Source organism: Hemicordylus capensis, chromosome 3 (genome assembly GCF_027244095.1).
Source record: "Hemicordylus capensis ecotype Gifberg chromosome 3, rHemCap1.1.pri, whole genome shotgun sequence".
Taxonomy (NCBI): Eukaryota; Metazoa; Chordata; class Lepidosauria; order Squamata; family Cordylidae; genus Hemicordylus; species Hemicordylus capensis.
Window position 1 is genome coordinate 97,072,726 of NC_069659.1, and position 20,862 is coordinate 97,093,587.

At 41.1% G+C, this 20,862-nt stretch overlaps 1 protein-coding gene across 14 annotated transcripts in view; it reads left to right on the forward strand.

The window, feature by feature from the left end:
• AGPAT3 (1-acylglycerol-3-phosphate O-acyltransferase 3) overlaps positions 1-20,862 on the forward strand; it is a 135,416-nt gene that overhangs the window by 81,315 nt on the left and 33,239 nt on the right. The window contains exon 1 of one of the 14 annotated variants that reach the window (XM_053308241.1): positions 6,038-6,060. The exons of the other annotated variants lie outside the window; for them this stretch is intronic. The gene's annotated coding sequence lies outside the window, so the exon portion shown is untranslated. Of the gene's footprint in view, positions 1-6,037; positions 6,061-20,862 lie in introns of those variants that run through there. 14 annotated transcript variants of the gene reach the window in all.

Below are 20,862 nucleotides of genomic sequence, written 5' to 3' on the forward strand. Positions count from 1 at the left end.
AATGAAACTGCATATTACATTTCCCACCGCAAGTACAGTATAGATAGACACAACTTATCTGCAAGAGCATTGCAGATAAGTATTGCTGTACTGCCCACCTCCTGCATTCATTTTTCATGTGGTGTGTGTGGTGTGTGTGTGTGAGAGAGAGAGCGAGAGAGAGCAGGAGGGGAGAGTCCAGCATCTACCTAGACAAGGAGATAAAACAGGATTTTGTAGCGTCTCTTTGGACTGGTGTAAATGTATAGCAGATTTGTGTGTTTTCCACTCAGTTGCTTATGTGGAACCAATCACTATTTTGCCCTTAGATGAGCAGATGAATGGCAAATTGGCATGCGTATTGAGGCTTGCAGATTGCTACTTGAATTGGTGGATCTGGGTGGGTCACTAAAGCGCAATGTGAAAAATGCCATTGGCAAAGATGAGATACTAAGTCAAATGGGTAAGAAAGTTTGAAAGAAATAGTTAATGTGATTCTGTAACTTGTGCAGTGCAGACTCACTGGGGGAAATGTTTTTGTATAATATAAATAAGGTACATGAAGTAGATGAACAGCACAGACTTGTGGCCTGCAGATCGAGAGCTTCAGTCATTAAAGATCTACTTGTGCATTTATGGTTTTATTGCCTTTTGTGTGTGTGTGTGTGTGTGTGAAGCTGCCCTTCCCAAATTTCCAAGTCGCACCAAAATGTAATGAGTAGTTTCCAGTTTGGGTAGGGAAGAACGAAGTTGCTGTATCAGAAACTCTGAACCCCTCGGGTATACATGTATATGTTTGATAGATCCTAGCCAATAGGTCTGGATCTTTTGGAAATTAGAGGCAGAAGTCCCACAGAAACAAATGGAGATTGTGCAAAAATAATGCAGTGCTCCTCTTTATTTCAGTGAAGTTGATATAGGATTTTTTTTTAAAAAAACAACAACAACTAAAGACACATCTTTTTGGAAAGGCTTTTTAATGTTTTACCCGCTGCTTATCTCTGATAGGCTTCTTAGTTTTTAGTTTTTTACTTACAACTCTTAATTTGAAACATTTAAAATTCAAAAGTTTTTAATTTTTAAATGTGGTTTTAGCCTGCTCTATTAACTTTTGTAGTAGTAGTAGTAGTATTTTATTAATGTTCTGAACTGTCCAGAGCAGTAGTCTTCTGGAGAGGTGGGGGTATAAATATTTTAAATAAATAATATATTACACAAATGGAAATGGCTGCTTGGTCAGAAGTTCTAGATCAGTTTGTGTATAAGGGTGAGGGGCCTTTGCTCACAGCATCTCTGTTTAATGGTTGCCTGTGTGTGCTGTACCTGAGTATTGAGGAAAATCTAACAGGAGGAGGGGCCTCCAAATTTTTTGTTGGAATATGCTGTTAGTTGAGATTATTTCCCTTATATTTTCCCCCCTTTTATAAATCAGCTGACTTGGACAATTGTCTGCCAGCAGATGCAGTGGGGACCAGGATGTGCTCAGGGCTTGCTCCTCCTGAATTCACTGCAGGATGTCACAACATGCTGTCAGGACATTTAACGGCATGGTATGTGTGGGGGGGATTCATCTGAATTATTCCTGTATACCTGCTCCAAGCCCCAGGATTTTGGAGTGTGTGTAGATTCAGATGAACACCCCTCTCGCATGGTAAAAGGACTCTCCAATAGCACACCTGGATGTCCTGCAGTGATGTCAGGCTGGGTGTGCTCCCAGTGTGACCTCCCCTCCTGGTCACATGATGAGGCTAGTGATAATGCAGTCTGGCCCAATAATAATTTGGGGGAGGGAAATTATTTGTTGGAGTGGGAAGAGGGAGATGTTCAATAGTATTTTAATTATGATAATAGTTTCAGTGTGAAACTAGTGCTGTGCATTACAAAAAATCTAGCAAAACTAGACTTTGATCTTATCAAGTAATATAAAGCACTTGCTTTGCAGTTGCGTGCTCCCCCTCCGAACAGTAACAGCAGGGAGGGCTGTGAAGGCTTTAACCCTTTGTCCCAGCCATGGTCTTGATCGGCATTATGACCCACCACAGCTGCTCTTTGCCCTGGGGATGGGGGGAAGCTCCTATTGGTGCCAATGGGAAACTCCTCCCAGGGCAAACATCAGAGGTGGGACCTCCAATCTGGATTGGAACCACAAAGCGAGCAAAGGATTAAAGCTGTCTTTCCCTCAAATCAGAGTTCCAATCCAGATTACATTCCCGCACCCTGTAGCAGCTATTTAGAGGGACACACACACACACACACACACACACACACACACACACACACACACAAGCACACACTTTACATAATGTATAGTTTGACCCTTATGTTTGACCCTTTTCTGTTTAGGTAGTTGCTGGGTCTAAATGCCTGTGAATGGCATCCAAACAGTTAGTCTGTAAAGAGTTTAAGACTTTCTTCTTACTACTGCAACAGATTTAAGAAATTATATCATGGCATACTTTTGTTTCAACAGTTGCATGGGTATCTTCAGTTGGGGTGTGTGTGTGTGTACATTCATCATATTTAATGTATATATATTATTACAGAGGGAGAGAATTATTGTAAATGATGGGCCAGATGGCCATCAGTAACACAGAATTCTTTGCAAATCATTTTCATTGTCTGACCATAATTACTTGCAGTCTCTATACTTGCTGCTGAATTTTTGAGGTTGGCAAATAAACTTTATCCACCTGAGGATGCTGTTCATTAGTTAGCTCACTGAAAATTTTTAAAGGCACACCTTAAAGGTATTCACAACCTAAAAGCATGAAATACTTTTTGAGCTTGTAACAAAACATCAGACAATGAGAGTTCAAGTCCTGCAAAACATTGCTTCAGGCGGAGTGGCCCACAAAAGGATGGTGGGGCGAAACCAAAGTGACCTCTTGGAGGTGCTCCACTAACCTGTAGTTTGTAAATCTAAAGATTGAGTTTAGAGTTTATGCAAACTTTGGATTAGCTCTGAAAGGTATGAGACAGTTTTTCAGCATACACAGGGCTGCTTAGACAAAGGAAGCAAAAATGGTTATACCCCATATTTTAGAAATACAACATTTTTTTTTCAAATTCAGTTTTTATTGATTTTAACAATAATAATATTATCATTCATAACAAGCAAAATAAAAAAAAATGGACTTCCCGCACACCTCTCTACGTGAAACATCAGCTATAAAATTTACCCTTGCTATAATAATAATTCAAAACATAAATTTAAACCCTTACAAACACAGTTAATCTACCCAACCTGTATTTTTTTTTTAAATTTCAAATCCTTCTGTAAGATCCATAGCAGGAAAATAATTTTTTAGATACAACAAAAATGGTTTCCAATCTTCTTTGAAACATTCTAAGTTTTGGTCTCTTATAAGTTTTGCCATCTCCGCATATTCCAAAATTTTTATCAGCCAATCTTCTTTTGAAGGCAGTTCATTACTCTTCCATTTCTGTGCATATATTATTCTGGCCGCCGTAGAAGCATACATAAAGAATGTTAAGTTATTTGTAGAAATTACTCCTTGTGTTATTCCCAGCAGGAAGGATTCTGGCTTCTTAGGAAATGTCATTTTAAATATTTTCTTTAACTCATTCTATATCATATCCCAATAGGCCTTAGCCTTCCCACAGGTCCACCACATATGAAAAAAAAGTACCTTCAGAATGTCCACACTTCCAACATTTGTTTGAAACATTTTGTACATTAATGCCAATTTTTTTGGTGTCAAGTACCATCTATACATCATTTTATAATAGTTTTCTTTTAAAGCATAACATGCAGTGAATTTTAAATCATTTCCCCATAACTTTTCCCAGGCTGCCATTTCTATATTACACCCCACATCTTGAGCCCACTTTATCATAGTTGTTTTAACCACTTCCTCTCTTGTCTCCTCCAGAAGCAACAGTTTATACATTTTAGAAACTAATTTTTCATCATTTTGACATAATTCCTTCTCAAAACTAGAAATCTGATCCTCAAATCCAACTTTAAAGTCTTTCTTATATATCTCATTTAACTGATGATACTGAAACCAATCTCTGACCAAATTTTGTATTTCAGTTAAACTTTTTAACTTACAATCCTTTTCCTGAAAATGTAACAAATCCCTATAGGTACCCCAACACATTTGCATATTTACTTCTTTACGTGATAAGGCTTCAATCGGAGATATCCATAACGGAGTTTTAGGTTCCAACCATTTTTTATATTTTAACCACACCCTCATTAAACTCCTTCTCACATAGTGGTTCAGAAAGTCTTTATGTATTTTACTTTTTTCATACTACAGATACGCATGCCATCCAAACCTTCTGTCAAATCCTTCCAAATCAAGAATTCTAGGGTTTCTTAATGTTATCCATATTTTTAGCCATGTCAAACAAACAGCATCAAAGTATAACCTTAAGTCTGGCAAGGTAAGACCACCTCTTCAGAAATACAGCATTTGACAGTTGCCTCAGCTCTTCCGTGAAACTCATTGGTTCCTTCCATGGCAGAGATCAGGAAAAGGTTTTTGAATAAATAAAATATATTGAAAGACATCTTGTACTCATGCAAGTGTTGGAGTTTGTCTACATGAATTAAAACATTTTGTAGGTGGTAGTCTTATGACATTTTAAAATTGCACTTGTGTAGCAGCAGGTGGGAAGGAATCTCACAAATAGTTAAGAATGCATCATTGATGGTTTATAATGCTATTGCTGTAAATGTTTTACAAAGCTGAGGATTTACCTTATGTAATGCAAAAATATGCAATGAAGATTGTCACTTTGCTTGTTCATTGTCTGCTTTAAATTACAAAGCATCCTTACTAATCCATTCCATTTCCAGATGGAATGAAACTGGCAGTCTTAGGAGTACATGTGTGACTGTTGTTCCCATATTGTAACATGTACTTAGCCAGTACTTAGAAAAAAGTCACTTCTTAAAGCTTTCTATTGAAACTCTTGCCTATCTCCGTGGTTTATTAATTGTTAACTGCAATTCTATGCATGGGTCAAATGCATAGTGAGATTAGGACCATGTCCACCACCCTGCCCACACCAGGCTCTCAGCCTGCTATATGTGCACTGAAGTCCATGTATGCACCAAGGCCTACATGCACAGAGCCTTGCGTGCATAGGTCTCCTGTTCATGCTTTCTGCACTCCTTGACTTTGTACTGTACAATTGGTGCAAATGGGCCTGTGCACATTGTTCTCTGAGGGTGTAGTAGTGCCCTATACAGATGTGAACTTCAGTATGCAAACAGCCTGACTGAGGTAGGGTAGACTAACCTGATCCTCCACCATGTTGTAGAGTTAGACTGTCAGCATAGGGACACTCTATTTCTGATTATAATGAACAAAAGCTGTAAAAGGTATGTCTGGTACGAAAATCTAGAAGGAATATTGCTGTTGTTAAATTTGCTCATGCCTTTCTGTGTGGAGCTTCTTCTGGATCACAGCACCAGCCTAACTTTTTCGCTGGAATTGCCTCCAGAAAATGACTCTCCTGTCAGTTTCTCATTGATGAGAATTAGCATGATCTCATCAGTAATATCAATGGTATATCAATTAAATTATCATTGTGAGACAAGCAGTAGTTCAAAATGGCCAACGTGAATCATTCTTCAGAGGACAGTGCAGATAGAGAATTTGTTTTAACAATTTCCATCCCCTTGATGGAAAGCTTTGGAGGTAACGTTTGTTGTATTGTCTGTGCATGGGCATCTGACATAGACATTCATAGCTTAAAATGTAAAAGCTGAGAAATTGGTAGAAATCTTGTATATTTTGAAGAGTGTGTGTGAAATAAAGTCATACCAATGACCTACAGATACCAAATTTTGCGAATGTAATCCTGCCACTGAAATTAGCTGAGTGCACTACTTTTTACAGTGGAATATGCTTGATGTATGCTTAATTTTTTTTTGTATTATTTAGAAGAAATGCTGAAGATAATGATCATGTTTTAACTGTTATTGTTCTCAACAGATTTTAACACTCAATAATCAGATTAATAATTCACAAACAACATCATGTCCAAGAGAAGCAGACAATCTTTCTCAGTCGAACTTACTATGATTCAAATTTAGCATATGTGGTAATTATTCAATAAAAGAATGTTTAAAGTTGAAATCTTACAAATTTCAAAGTGTTTTTTTACCTCCCTTTTGCAAACACATTAATTTTTTTTTAAAAAAAATGACATATATTTAATTTCTTGAACTTTTCTCTAAGTGTAAGGTAAAGTGTGCCATCAAGTCTATTTTGACTCCTGGCTCCCACAGAACCCTGTGGTTTTCTTTTGGTAGAACACAGGAGGGATTTACCATTGCCTCCTCCTGCGCAGTATGACATGATGTCTTTTAGCATCTTCCCTCCCATGGCTGTTGTTGGTGTTTGCCTTATGTTTCTTTTTAGATTGTGAGCCCTTTGGGGACAGGGGGTCATCTTATTTATGTATTTATTTTTTTATGTAAACCACTTTGAGAATTTTGTTGAAGAGCGATATAAAAATATTCGTAGTAGTAGCAGCAGTAGTAGTATTATATTGCTGCTGCCCAATATAGGTGTTTCCCATATCAGCGCGGATTCAAACCAGCAAGCTTCTGCTTGTTAGTCAAGCATTTTCTCACTTAAGGTGGTTCATCTAAGTGTAGTCTACGCAAAATGACTTTGCTCAGTCAATGATAGGCCTCAGCTACTGATGGGGAATAAATGTAAAGCTTGTGAATAAAGCTGAAGTAATTACTATGGGTCTAATGTTTCAGAATCAACTTGCTGGTCGGTAAGGAATCCTGGATTACAGAAATAGTGCTCACTAATGAAGTCTGATGCAAGTTGGCAGTGTCCTAGATAATTTAGCAGAATTTAACATTTGTTGAGCTGTCTATATATGGTTTCCATCTCTTTTTGGGAGAGTAAGCAAAATTAGGCTATGGGATAAGACTTGATTTTCCATGATGTCATGCTTTTGTGTTGTCAAAATTTTTCTTCTTAGAACCCACCCATCAAGTTCAGACATGTCATCTCTAGACTTACAGATTTGTAAACGTTGCTTTCATTACATCCTTCTCTAAAGTTAAATAATAATTCTTTATCATATTTCACTTGTGGAGAATGATATTTGAAAACAGTATCCAGATAGACTTGAGAGTGAGTGAGTGAGTGAGTGAGTGAGTGAGAGAGAGAGAGAGACTGACTGACACTGATGGCATTTTTGAAATATTCATAAAATATGGTTTGAGCCAGGATATGGAGCGATGGGATCTTGACCCATCTGAAATGTCAAGGCATTCATAACACCATTGTGTTATGAAAGAAACAGTGCCCTTGTGATAATCTCAAAAATGGTTTGAATCTTATTTTGTAAAAGAAATATAGTTTGTACCTGGGGAAAATTCCAACTGCATAAAAAGTTTAAAAATTTTTTAAATAGATGTCCCCCACTAGATGTCCTAGTGGAGAACTCCCATGCTGTTGATGTGGACATCTATATTCTTTTTAATAGACACTTGTAGGTTGAATGCCAGTCTGTGAAGACAAGTCTGTGAAGACAACACTGAGCTAGATAGAGCAATGGTCTGACTCAGTGTATGGCAGCCTCCTATGTTCTTGTGTTCCTACGAATGTTCCATCAATTGCAAGCCTCTTCCATCAAGTCTCAACCTAAAATTTCATAATGACCATCTTGCTTTATGAGGCTTATGTTTTATGGAGCAGAATAATATGTTATCACTGTAACTGGATTCCTTGGCATCTCTGAATGTGATTCTTCTTTTCCGTTTTTTAACCAGACCTGCTTTAGTGGAATTAACATTTATCAGTCTACTGTTACTTTTTAATTGTACTGCAGTTCTTGTAAGTAGCTGCAGCTCTTCCCCACTCACTCTTAGGTTGATTTGTGTTGTTAGCGCCAGTGTGACATTGAGTGTATATACAATCTACGGTCAAGGGAATTATTAATTAATTAATTATTCAATTTCTATACCGCCCTTCCAAAAATGGCTCAGGACGGTTTACACAGAGAAATAACAAATAAATAAGAGATGCATTTTTCTTTGTTTAAAACCTGGGTCTCATAATCTAAAAGAGGTCATTGAAAGAACCATCCTCAAGAATGACCTCAGAACAGTAGTATATATGCTGGTAACCTCCAGACTTGACTACTGAAATACAATCTATGTGAGGCTGCCTTTGTATGTAGTCTGGAAACTACAGTTGGTACAGAATGCAGCAGCTAGGAATGTGCATAGAACCGGTTCTGTGCACTCCCGGGAGGGCGGGGGGTGGGTTCGCTTTAAGGGGCAGGGAAAGCGCTGCCTATCTGCCAGTCCCTGCCACGCCATCTCCAACCCCTCTGCCAGTGCTCTTCCAAAAAGTGGGCATATGGGGTTGCAGGGTGCCTACTTGCAGCCGGAATCAGTGTTGTTGCCACGCAACTGCCCTGAGACTCTGGAATGTGCTCCCTGCGGAGATAAGAGCTTCCCCATCTCTGACAAGTTTTTAAAAGTACCTCAAGACTTATCTCTTCACCCAGGCTTTTTAATTTGACTGTGGTTTTAAATTGTTTCAATGTATTTATCTTCTGTGTTTTAACTTGTTTTATGTTGTAAACTGGCCAAAGATTAAAGTTTGGGGTGGTATACAAATTTGATAGATAAATAAGTTTAAGTCCTTATCTACTCCCCATGCATCTAGAAGCAGGAATATTTTATAAGCCAGCCTGTTCCGTTATGACCAGATCATGAACGGGGCCCACAAAGGAGTGACTGTGAGGGTGTAGATTGGCAAGGCAGGTTGGAATTGCAGCACCACAGATCATTCCAAGGGAACAAGTTGACAAGGCATACCAAAGTCTTAAATACCTCAACACATAACCTTCTGGGCTCTGCTCCAGAACCATTGAGCATGAGGCTCCTGGTGCAGGAGATGACAGTTCTTTGGGGGGGCTTCACTCTGAGGCAGTGTCCCCTCTGACAGGAATTCCCAGATGTTGCTTACTACAACTCCCAGTATCCACCGCTGCAAAGGCATTTGGCTGGGAATTCTGAGAATTGTAGCCGTCAACATCTGGGAATTCCTATTACAGGGAACACTGCTCTGAGGATGCTGCTTATGAGCAGCCTGAAGGCCAGTGCATGAGACCATTCTGACTGAGGAGGCTGCTTTTTAAAATTTATCTGTGCATCATGCCTCCTCCAGCTCGCCACTCCACAATGAATGTCATTTGACTCATTTTCCAGAAGCAGAACATAGAATCTTTTTCATAGGCCATGTTGAGAGGGTTTTATAGCTTCTCTCAGAATTAATACAAGGAGCCACCCAGGGATATATACTAGCCCTCAGATAGGGAAGTGATGTGACTGCTGGAGGATGGCTTCTAGAAGCAATTGTCATTTATGAAAGGGGATGTTTGTGACAGGAGTGAACAGTTAGCAATATAACAAGGTGGCAAGCTTTCTTATGTGTGTTTGTGCTTCTGTATAACTGATAATCTTTTAAGCAAGATGAACATAAGAACAGCCCTGCTAGATCAGGCCCAAGGCCTATCTAGTACATCATCCTGTTTCACACAGTGGCCTACCAGATGCATCTGGGTAGCCCACAGGCAAGAGGTGAGGGCATGCCCTCTCTCTTGCTGTTGCTCCACTGCAACTGGTATTCAGAGGCATCTTGCCTCTGAGCTGGAGGTGGCCCATAGCCATCAGACATGTAGCCACTGATACTAGTCCTCCATGAATTTGTCTAAGCCATCCAAGCTAGTAGCCGTCATCACATCCCATGGCAAAGAATTCCATAATAGATTGATTATGAGCTGTGTAAAAAAGTACTTCCTCTTGTGAGTCCTAAATTTCCCAACCTTCAGTGTCATGGGGTGACCCCCTGGTTCTAGTATTGTGAGAGAGGGCGAAAAAATTCTCTCTGTCCACTCTCTCTGCTCCATGCATAATTTTATACACTCCGATCATGTCTCCCCTTAGTCGCCTCTTTTCCAAACTAAAGAGCCCCAGGGGCTGTAGCCTTGCATCATAAGGAAGGTACTCCAGGCCCCAATCATCTTGTAGTTAAGTCAGAAGCCAGTGATGATTACTATATATGGGACCAGGCCACTCTTGGGTGTGAATGTTAATATACACATCCCTTTTTAATTTTGAAGTTGAAAGTCAAAAGACTGTCTTCCGATACCTCAAAAAGATTGTTTGTAACAATGATTCACTGTGGTGGGAGGAATTTGGCAACAGCTGGTAATTATCTGTATCTTTGTTGGCATAAGCCAGAATTCCAATTAGACGACAAAGCTAACAGGCAAGGGCAGCTGTACATATTAAAAGGCGCTCTGGAGCCATTACTCTACTGTACTTTGCATACCTTTCACAACTTTTGCAAGATGATGGCATGCGTAATACCAAGTGATTGTGAATTATTATTTCCACATTCTTTGTTATTTATTTATTTACTACATTTTAATACTGCCTTTCTGCCTTGACAAAGGCACCCAAAGCCGTTCACAATATTAAAAGAAGCAAATTACTGAAGATTAATAAAACGTTTCCGTCTGTTGGGCCTTGCTTGCCTTCATCTCAGGGCACACTGGTCTTTCAGTACTCCTGGGAAGTAGGGTGCATGCATGAAGTGTGTGATAATCAAATTACTTTGCCACTCAGTGGATCATTTGCAGGGTTCCAAAAGAAATGCTTTATAGAAAGGTCGCTAAGACCCTGTTGAGGTCCTCCACATAGGGCATGATTGCAGCTGATTATTCACTATAGGAAGTGCCCCAGTGCGAGCACTGGCCTCTCTGTCTGGTCAGTTCTCCACTGGAAGTGGAGAAGAAGGTCTCGCCAGCAGGATAAACAGGATGAAACAGTTCTAGAACAGCAGTGTTCAAAGGATTGTTGAATCTGTATAAGGGTAGGTAAAGATTCTTCCAGTGTTGACAGTTCCTTCAGGATTCTCTTGAGATATTTGGAGTGTGTGTAGGGATGTGATTCAGATCATTAGCCCCTCCATGCAACAAAGGGATGTGTGCAGAGTGCATTGAGGCATCCAATGCTCTTGGTGCAGCCCACTGCTCTTGGTGCAGCCATATCTTTATCGCATGTGCTATCTCATCTGAACCAACCCAGAGAGATTTCTTTATCTTGGCAAGAACAGTTTTTGAGGACCCGGCTACAACATTTTACCACTTTTTAATCATCCTCCAAAATCATACAGAAGGCCACATCTTACATCTGTATTAATTGCACTACAGCAAGATCAGCAGGTCATAAACTTTATACTGGAGCTTTGGATCTGTATGCTGGTCCACCAGCTGCCTGTCTTGCTGTACATTCTGTTGGGGCTTAGAGCTTGTAGAGTGATGAGTATGAAAAATAGTATGTGAAAGTGCTCCTATGAAAAAAACGCTTTAAAAGAAAAAAGGAATTTGTTTAACTTGAAAACTTACATTTTTCTAGTTGTGTGCAGATAGATGCTCACTGACCATCTTCATTTTAAAACTGTGTGCGGAGGTTTGCAACTGTTTCTTCTGGTTCATGAAAATGTGAGACCATAAAGTGTGCTTCCCCTTCCATAGGCTCAGCCTAATTCTTGAGTTTTGCCTTCTTGCCTCTTGGAAATAAACAATAACACAATTGTTCCTCCAATGTCTTCTACACATATTGTGAAAATTTGCTTGTTTTATCTTCAACGGTGTAGTTGGGATGGATTTGATTGATTGAATTAGTTAATTGACTAATGATAATGCATTATCTATTTTATTTATTTATTTATTTAAAATATTTATACCCCACCCCTCCAGTACACTACTGCTAGGGGCATCTCACAACATTAATAAAAAAATACAATGTAAAATAAAACTAATAAAGTTAACTATATTTAGCAAGTTAAAAGTCCAAGCTAAAACCACATTTAAAATCACAGGGTTGTTTTTTTAAGTTTCAAATTAAAAGTTATTTTAAAAGCAAAAAACTGATAACTATAAAAACTAAAGAAATAACCAGATATAAACAGAAATGAAATATTTAAAAGCCTATTTTTAAAAAATGTGTTTTCAGTTGCTATTTAAAAACACTGAGGAAGGGAGCATGGTGAAGCTTTTCAGGGAAGGTGTTCCAAAGCTGAGCGGCCACAACCAAAAAGGCACCGTCTCTAGTCCTCGCCAACCAGATCTCTGTTAGTGGCAGGGCCATAAGCAGGGCCTGAGATGCTAATCAGAGGGCCCTGGCAGTTTCATATGGGTGAATGCAGTCCAACAAATACTCCGGCCCCAATCCAAGCTTTAAAGGTCAAGACCAGCATCTTGAATCTAGCCCGGAAGCGGACCAATAACCAATGAAGCTCCCGCAGGGTGGGTGTGACACTCATAAAGCGGCTTGCACCCATGAGCACCCTTGCAGCAACATTCTGGACCAGCTGAAGCTTCCAAACAGTCCTTGACTTATCCTTGACTTGTACTCCAAATACCCCATTTTGCTATCAAATCTGGAGGATGCAGAATACTGGAAACTGGCATTTTATTTCTCAAAAGTCTACCCTTCCTTAGCAGGGCTCTCTAAGCAGTTCTTTAGGAGACGCAGACAGGAGGACTAAATTCCTGACTGTCAGAGCTGTACAGTGGAACAGTCTGCCTCACACAGTGGTGGGCTCTCTTTTGCTAGAGACTTTCAGAGACTAGGCAACCATCTGTCAGGGATGCTATAGCAGCTTCCTGCACTGTGCAGAGTGTTGGACTGGAAGACCTCCAAGGTCCCTTCTTGTTCTGTGAGTCTGTGGTTTGAGTTCTTACAAATGGTTTCATTATGTCATGTTTCCTAAACAAATCTGTGCCAGATTCCTCCCCCCGACTTGAGATAGATCTCTTATTGTAGATATGGAATATTTTGGATCCTACATTTAAGGTTTGTAAGATGCTACTTATGCATATTTAAATAGAAACTGTTTTAAAAATTTCTAAGCATTTATTTTTTGGATGAAGATTGTGCTTGGGTCTCACATGATTTATTTGTTTCACTAAAAGGTTTTTGTTTTTTTAACCTGGGTAAGCTTGCCCATTGTCTTCCTTAGCTCATCAGTCCTGTTACGCAGTTATCTAGGATGAATAGGTATGTGTGTGCATAGTATTTTCAGTCACTATTTTCAAAAATGGTTAGGACATAGGAAACTGCCATATACTGAGTCAGACCATTGGTCTATCTAGCTCAGTATTGTCTTCACAGACTGGCAGTGGCTTCTCCAAGGTTGCAGGCAGGAATCTCTCTCATCCCTATCTTGGAGAAGCCAGGGAGGGAACTTGAAACCTTCTGCTCTTCCCTGTCTCCCATTCAGATGCAACCAGGGCAGACCCTGCTTAGCTATGGGGACAAGTCATGCCTGATACCACAAGACCAGCTCTCCTCTCAAAGTAAATCCATCTAGATAGTTATGTGCCTTCACTGCCTTGTATTGTAAATTCTCCAAGGTGACATTCTTGGAGAAATCTCCTGCACCTTCATGTCCATTTTTGGTCTTGGAGAAGAAATCATTTACTTAGTAACATTCTTTTTCCTTTGTGTGTTGACTTACTAAGGTGCCTTTGAGAAATGTTGCTGTAAGATATACATCAAAGGTGGTGGTTGTTTTGTCATTTTTAGCTGCTTATTTTTATACTGTACACCACTTTGAGTTCCAACTTTTGGAAGAAAGGTAGTATATTAAATGAAATAAATAAAGTTTCCCCCCTCCAAACCTTTTTCATGGTTTTGAGGGCTAGAAACATATTTTAATGAAAAAATCCTTGAGTTCGACTTGTTGGGTATCATGAAGATGTTTGAAGTATTCCACTCCTGTGCTTGCATGTGCAGTGACTATTTCGGCAGGCACAGCAAATACAGAAATGAGCAGTGTAATGGAAAAGTCTGTATTCAGAACGTGCAACTTAATACTTGGCTTCAAGAAATCAACCTGTGTGCTAATGCTCTCTCCATGACTTGATCTGAGCATTAATGAGAGTATTTCTCCCTAAGCAAATGACCAATTTAGACTCTACCCCACAATTATAAAGCACTGCTTCCATGTGAAGGAATGGTGGCACTGCAGAAAAATGCTGGTTTCAGAAATGTCTGTGTAATCTATGAAGATTTCCTAAAAATAATACATTTAAAACTGTATGAGGAAATGACTGATTATGCTAGATGGCTATTGGGTCCTGCTCACAGGACTGACTCTCTGAAACCAATTATATGACGCAAGTTTTGGGCGGTGTAGCACAGCGGGGAAATGCTTGACTAATAAGCAGAAGGTTTCCGGTTCGAATTCCCACTAATACTATATCAGGCAGCAGCGATATAGGAAGATGCTGAAAGGCATCATCTCATACTGCATGGGAGGAGGCATAAACCCCTCCTGGATTCTACCAAAGAAAATCACAGGGCTCTGTGGGCGCCAGGAGTCAAAATCGACTTGACGACACACTTTACTTTTACTTAGAAATATTTTTAAATAAATAAATATGGCTAATTCTTTCCAGTGTAACTTTTCCACATGTAGAGAGGACTTCCCTTTCCTGCTACCCTGTTGGTGTTTTCCTATTGTTTCTAGACTTCACATCCAGAGGGAGCAGTAGTATAAGCTGAAAGGTGATAATTAAGGTACTAAGAGCAACAACAGCGCAATTATCATCTGAGATAATTTCATGTGTGTTAAACACAGACTGAAATCCTTAAGAAGCGAAAGGATGGTTATGTTGTATTATGAAAAAGAATTTTTTGTTTCCACTGCCAGTTGAATGAAAGGAGCTCAAGTGGAATGGTATTTTATCTTGCAGCGACCTGGGGACAAGCGATGTATTTAAAAAGATAACTGTATACACTCTATGAATGTTTTCAGGTACCTGTCCTGGGTATGGTGTCCCAACACTATACTTAAGTGTTCAGGAGCCCCCCCCCCCCGGCCCATATATATAGCACTTGGTTTGGATGGATTCACATTCACTTACCAATTGTTTGTATGCATATGAGTGACTTCCAGCACTGTCACATAGAGAAGCAGGTATCTCCATGCCATGAAGATAACAACTACTTCTTCTTGCTGCTGCTCTTGTTGTTGTAATTATTTTATTTATTTTAAGCACAATTGTTTTTATCTATATTTAATTAGGCTCTGTGTCTCAGAGTCAAAACTTTAACCAGAGAAGCACAGCCTGAAGCTTCCATGTCAGGAGTAGAGCAACTGCATGATGTGTGCACTCTGGATGAGTCTCTGTGAACTGCATAACATACTGGGACCTTGCTGTGTGCAGCAGGTGTTGTTTCACTGCCAGAAGCAAGCATGGCATGTAGAACCTATCACTGATGTGAAATGTGGCCCATTGGATCTTTAGAAGGATAAACATTTGGCCCTCTTCTCCAAAGACAATGTCACCTCTGCTTTAGGCACCATTGGATTTTTTATGTTTCTTGCTCCTTTCCCCCTCATGTTCTGGCTCTGGAATGAATTGAAACCTACTCAATGTTCTTGTGGTGTTAAAAGCAAAGGTGCAGCGGGGAGGTAACTTGCCTAGGGAGCAAGAGGTTGCTGGTTCAGATCCCTGCAGGTATGGGAAACACCTATATCGGGCAGCAGCGATATAGGAAGATGCTGAAAAGCATCATCTCTACTACGCGGGAGATGGCAATGGGTAAACCCCTCGTGTATTCTACCAAAGAAAACCACAGGGCTCTGTGGGTGCCAGGAGTCGACACTGACTCGATGACACAATTTTACATTTAGTTAAAAGAAGGCAACTGATGAGCAGGAATTAGAATCATTTTGTCTTTTAATATGGAAACTCATTTTGTAATAGGAACACTTAGCACATGAATAGCAGGATTCTGAGTGATTGAAAAATGTGTTTTAGAACCTGACTATTAGTGCATTTCATCTTAAGAATTTGATAGCCTATAACTAGAGAAGGCTTTACCACAAAACAGATATAGGTGGCTGCTTGGGTGACATAAAGTGAGATGTGGATGACCAGCAGTTTTTCAAGAACCAAATATAGTAAGGTTTGGATTTTGCTGACATATATTGGAGGTGATGGACTGGTGTTTTAGAGATAAAAACACAAAGACAATATCATTTGGATTTACAAACAACACTAATAATCCCAAAAGAATCCAATACTGACTATATAAATATTATAAAAAATCATCAAACTACACACACATGACATTGGCGCGCGCACACACACATACACATATATACAGTCAAAATTATTTAAAATCATAAAATGTACATATACCACTACTCACTAAAAACCTGATAAAGTTCAAATTAATACAATCCTACAAAATTCCCATGTTGTACAAAAACTAGTATGTTGTATCCAAGGTCCAATCTTGTGTTTAGAATTGTGATGCAATTCCAAAAGGAAATAGTTTATCTGTTTGAAGAAGAAAATTGATATTCTTAAAATAGTTCAAAAATGTCCACGTACTAGTAATATTTCAGAGATAAATAGTCCATCAATTCCAGAAGAGAACAGCCACACAGCATCTCATGCGTGTCAGAGATAACTTCCTGAAAGGATTTTCTTCTAAAAGCCAGCCAAATGTGTTTTGACCCAAAATGGTCTTCTTCAGTGGGCTATCTTCTTTATATATATTTCTCTTAGGCATACCCGTCACTAATCCCATGAGTGGCAGCTCTCGCAAGACTTCACAAGCACCTGCCCGAATAGCGACAGAGATGGGGGAGAAAACAGTGATGGTGGGCTGTGGGGCGGCTGGTCAGTGGGAGGAGGCGGCCACCAGTGGAAGGTGGCAGGCCAGCTGGCTGGTGGGCGGGAGGAGGTGGCAGGCCGGTAGGAGGGATGGAGAGTGTGTGGGTGGCAGCTGGCTGGCCGGCCAGCAGGGTAAATAAGCACCGCGGGGGTGGGGGTGGGGAGAAAATTGCTGCGGCAAACTAGAGGCGCAGATGCTCTGTGAACAGACCAGCCAGTTCTGTATAAACTAGAGATAGTTATGAAAAGCAAAGTCTGTGAAATCAGACCCTATAGGGACCTAACTGTAGAGGATATAACTGTGAAAAGCAAATATGCTCTCAAATGAAATCAGATCCTATTCTCCAGGGAATATAGAAGAAATAGCCGTGAAAAGCAAGGTCAGCACTCTCTCAAAAGAAACTGGGCCCATAAAACTGAAGAAATCAACAGCTAACTCCCTCTCAGAGTCTTTGTGCACTCAAACGCAGTGTGCCTCATGGGCAGAGGTTTTATTGGGCCAGATCTGGCCATCCCCCTTGAGAGGAGGCTCTGGGCTGCCCATTGCCAGAGAGGCCTCCTCCTCCTTCTCCTTCATCTTCCAGCTCCATCTGAGGCCAAGATCCCAGATCTCGTCGGAGGTCTAGTTATTATTAAATATAGGTCTCCTCGTAATAATTCCTTGATAACCAATACAAGAGGCTTACTACCATGTTGCCTGAAAAAGTTGTAGCTGCACACTGCATCTCAGCAGTTGCCTTGGTTCTGACTTGCAGAGTAAGACGTGTGCCATGTAATTGCATATTATGTCCACTCATTACTGGACATAAGTGAACATGCATATTATTTCCACTCATTACTTTGGCGCCAAGCCTTGGTCTCTAACCTCCAGCCCTCTTCCTCTACACTGCAGAGGAATCAGAATTGCTGTCTGTGCACACTTTACAGGGGAACTAGGCTGTAATGGAGGCTGGACAATTGAGCTTGAAGGCCTGCGGGCTCCATGTTTGACACCCCTGCTCTATATATGTGCTACATATATATTTAATAATAATTTAGCTACATGTTGAATGTAATGACATGGAATCCCGATGGGAAGGAATGATTGCAACACCAAACCAATTTGGAAATTAAGTGATTGGAAGGAAGGATAGGAGCCCATGGGGAGCACTCCTGTCTTTCCATCCCGTCTTCACAACTCTGTTCTGGTTTCATTCCCCGTTGCCCCCCTTCTCATTGATCTACATCCTTTTCCTATACCTGTTTTTCTTATTCCAACAATAAAGCTATGGGCAGCCCACTCTTCCCAGCCAAATCTTATGAACTTGATGTCTATCTCCAGTGTTGGTAGAATTTCTTTAACATTCATAGGTTACATATTGAGCAGTAGTTGTTTGAAATGATGGTTCCTGAATAGATATCACCTGTCCCTCACCTTCTCCCATATGTACAGTATGAATCTGTAGGTGCCCCTGCCACTATTCCACCATAATCACACTTCTCTTCAAACCTAACTTGATATAATCCACGTACCCTTAAACTTAGTCCTAGAATTTGGCTGTGCTTCTTCCACGCAAGGTGCTCCCTACCCCTTACTTTCTGCACCAGCTTTGAGGAATGCTCTTGTACTGGAGGTTCATAAGCCCCTACAGCTAACGTTAAAAAGTGGTTTTCTGTTCTCTTTTTGAAGGTAGTTGATATTGTAGTCTCCGTCTCCTGGCTTTTGGGTGATGGGGCTGTTGTGATGCAGTTGGCTGAGCTTCTTTGCTTGCTTCTTGTTGCTGCATTTTGGATTGGAGCTTCTGTGGTTCTGCTTTTTCATTTGTTTTTGTTATTTTAGTATGGTGTTTTATTACATTGTTGCATGCTGCCTTAGATTGTTTCAAAATACAGGGTACAAATGTGTTAAAATGAACTTTTAAGAATTGAGTTAAACTATTCTAACTAAAGCCTATGGAAGCAAACTTAACATTTGCTGCCACCACTGCCTCCCCCACTCCCAAACATGCCTGCAGGTATGCACAACCTGTGTCTCCCTTTCTCTTTTCCTGGTATATATTCCCTCGGCAGCACCTCAGTGCCCACTTCACATAGAAGCAGTGCTCCCAACTCCTAGCTGCCTGCTAAGCTTGGCACACATGCCCCATCTCTCCTTATACCCCAGTATAACCTCCTCCCTCTAGCAGCTGTGTCCCTGTAGGAATACACTAGCTTCCTACCCCAGCCTCTTCTCCAGCATCATACACCTCCCATTTCCAGACTTCTTCCTCCAGAACAGCCTCTCTAAACTCCTGCTCTATGATGATACAGACACTTGCCCCAATCCCTGGCAGCCTGCATCTCTCTTCCTCTCCACATACTATGCCTGCTAAACCTTGTTATGCTGGAAGCTTCTGCCTTTGTGCCGTCTTGCACTTTCTTGTTGCTCCTGATCTGCAAAAGGAGAGGATGGGGCCTGAAAACTGAGGCAGTGTGGGGGGACATGAAGCCTAAGTTGCAAGTGAGTGTATTGTGGGAGTTTGTACAATATCTCACTGCTTATGTGGTGTGCAAGGGTCCGGGCCCTGTCACTTCAGACAGCCGGAAGCAGGGTTGCATGATTGAATGCTCCTCCATACAAAGCATCTGTTACACTTAGAAAAGGAGCAGCTCTGGAAGAAGGATTCTTGCCTAGCCTTCTCCCTGATTTGTTTACTAATTTACTGTTGGAGGAACAGTTAGTTAAGCAAACCCACCTACAGTCTGAAGTGGTACAACCCAGACACAGGTTTGCCACCTGTGGGAGAACAAGGTGCTGTCTGCCAGAGACTTGCGTTTTGGGCAGTATATAAATATATTAAATATATAGAGCCCCTCGAAATTCTGGGCTTTACTTGGATTTTAAGCATCTCACCCAGATTGCTTAGCCCACCCTGATTCGCCAGGATTTGAGCTTTCTCTTTCTTTCTTTTTTTTAAAGCTAACCTCTAGCCCTTGTAGAAGTGGAGTTATGGAGCAAAACATGCAGTCACTATTCTGCTCAAAAATTATTTTCAAGCCAATTCACATAATATGCAAATTAGGCACCTGGAAAGCCAGCATATGGCAAACCTAGCCAGGTCAGGATGTGACCTGCTCTGCTGCAGAGAAGCCTTGTCATATAACAGGATAAGCCCCAAGGAAATCTGCATACGTTTGTTTGCCAGAATAGTACCGTATTTACCCCCAACACCACCTTAAGTGGCGCAGTGGGGAAATGCTTGATGTTTGAACCAGCAGAAGGTTGCCGGTTCAAATCCCTGCTGGTTCTATATTGGGCAGCAGTGATATTGTCGCACCTCCCTGGTCTGAGTTTTCCTTCCAACCAATCACAAATCTCAGCACAGGGGAGAGAGCTTTTAAAAAAACTATTTGACAGCTAAGAGTGCAAGACCAGCATAACAAATTACCAAACAGCAGGATGCTTAACCCTTGCCTCTGTGAATGATTGCCTTCATCACATAATGTTTACATACATACACACTGCTAATGGACTCTATTTGTCCCATTTTCTAACACTTAGACACATTTTAAAAAACTTTTTTTTAAAAAAGCAGGATGGTGGCGAGCAGCTCTCCCGCCTCCTAAACGATGAAGAGAAACTGCCCAGGGACAGGGGCAGGGCTGGCTAGGGTGCGCAGCACACTGGTGAGTGGCGTGACAGGGTAGCAATGGAGGGACTGACTCGTAGGAGTCTCTCGAGCACTCACCCCCGCTGGCCACTGACTATCCGGGAGGGAGGGCAGGTGAAGAGCTCCCATCCTCATCTGCTTCCAAATGAGGGAGACTGGCCCATTTCAGGCTCCTGTGCACGTATGCGTGTGCACAGAAGCCTGAAATCAGCCCGTCTGGCTTATTTGGAGTCAGACAGGACCAAGGATGGGAACTCTTCGCCCGTCCTCCCTCCCTCCCTCCCGGACAGTCAGTGACCGGCAGCCGCAGTGGTAGGTGCTCTAGAGACTCCAAGTCAGTCCGCCACTGCCCTGTTGCACCACTTGCCAGCGTGCCTCTTGCCCCTGGCCCTGCCCCCAGAGCAGCTTCCCTTCATTGTTTGGGAGGCGGAAGAGCTGCTCTCACCGCCATCCTGCTCTGCCGCTGCTGCTCATTAGCTTTAAAATGGTGCTCATTCGCTTTAAAAGTAAAACAAAGAACCACCCCTAAGAG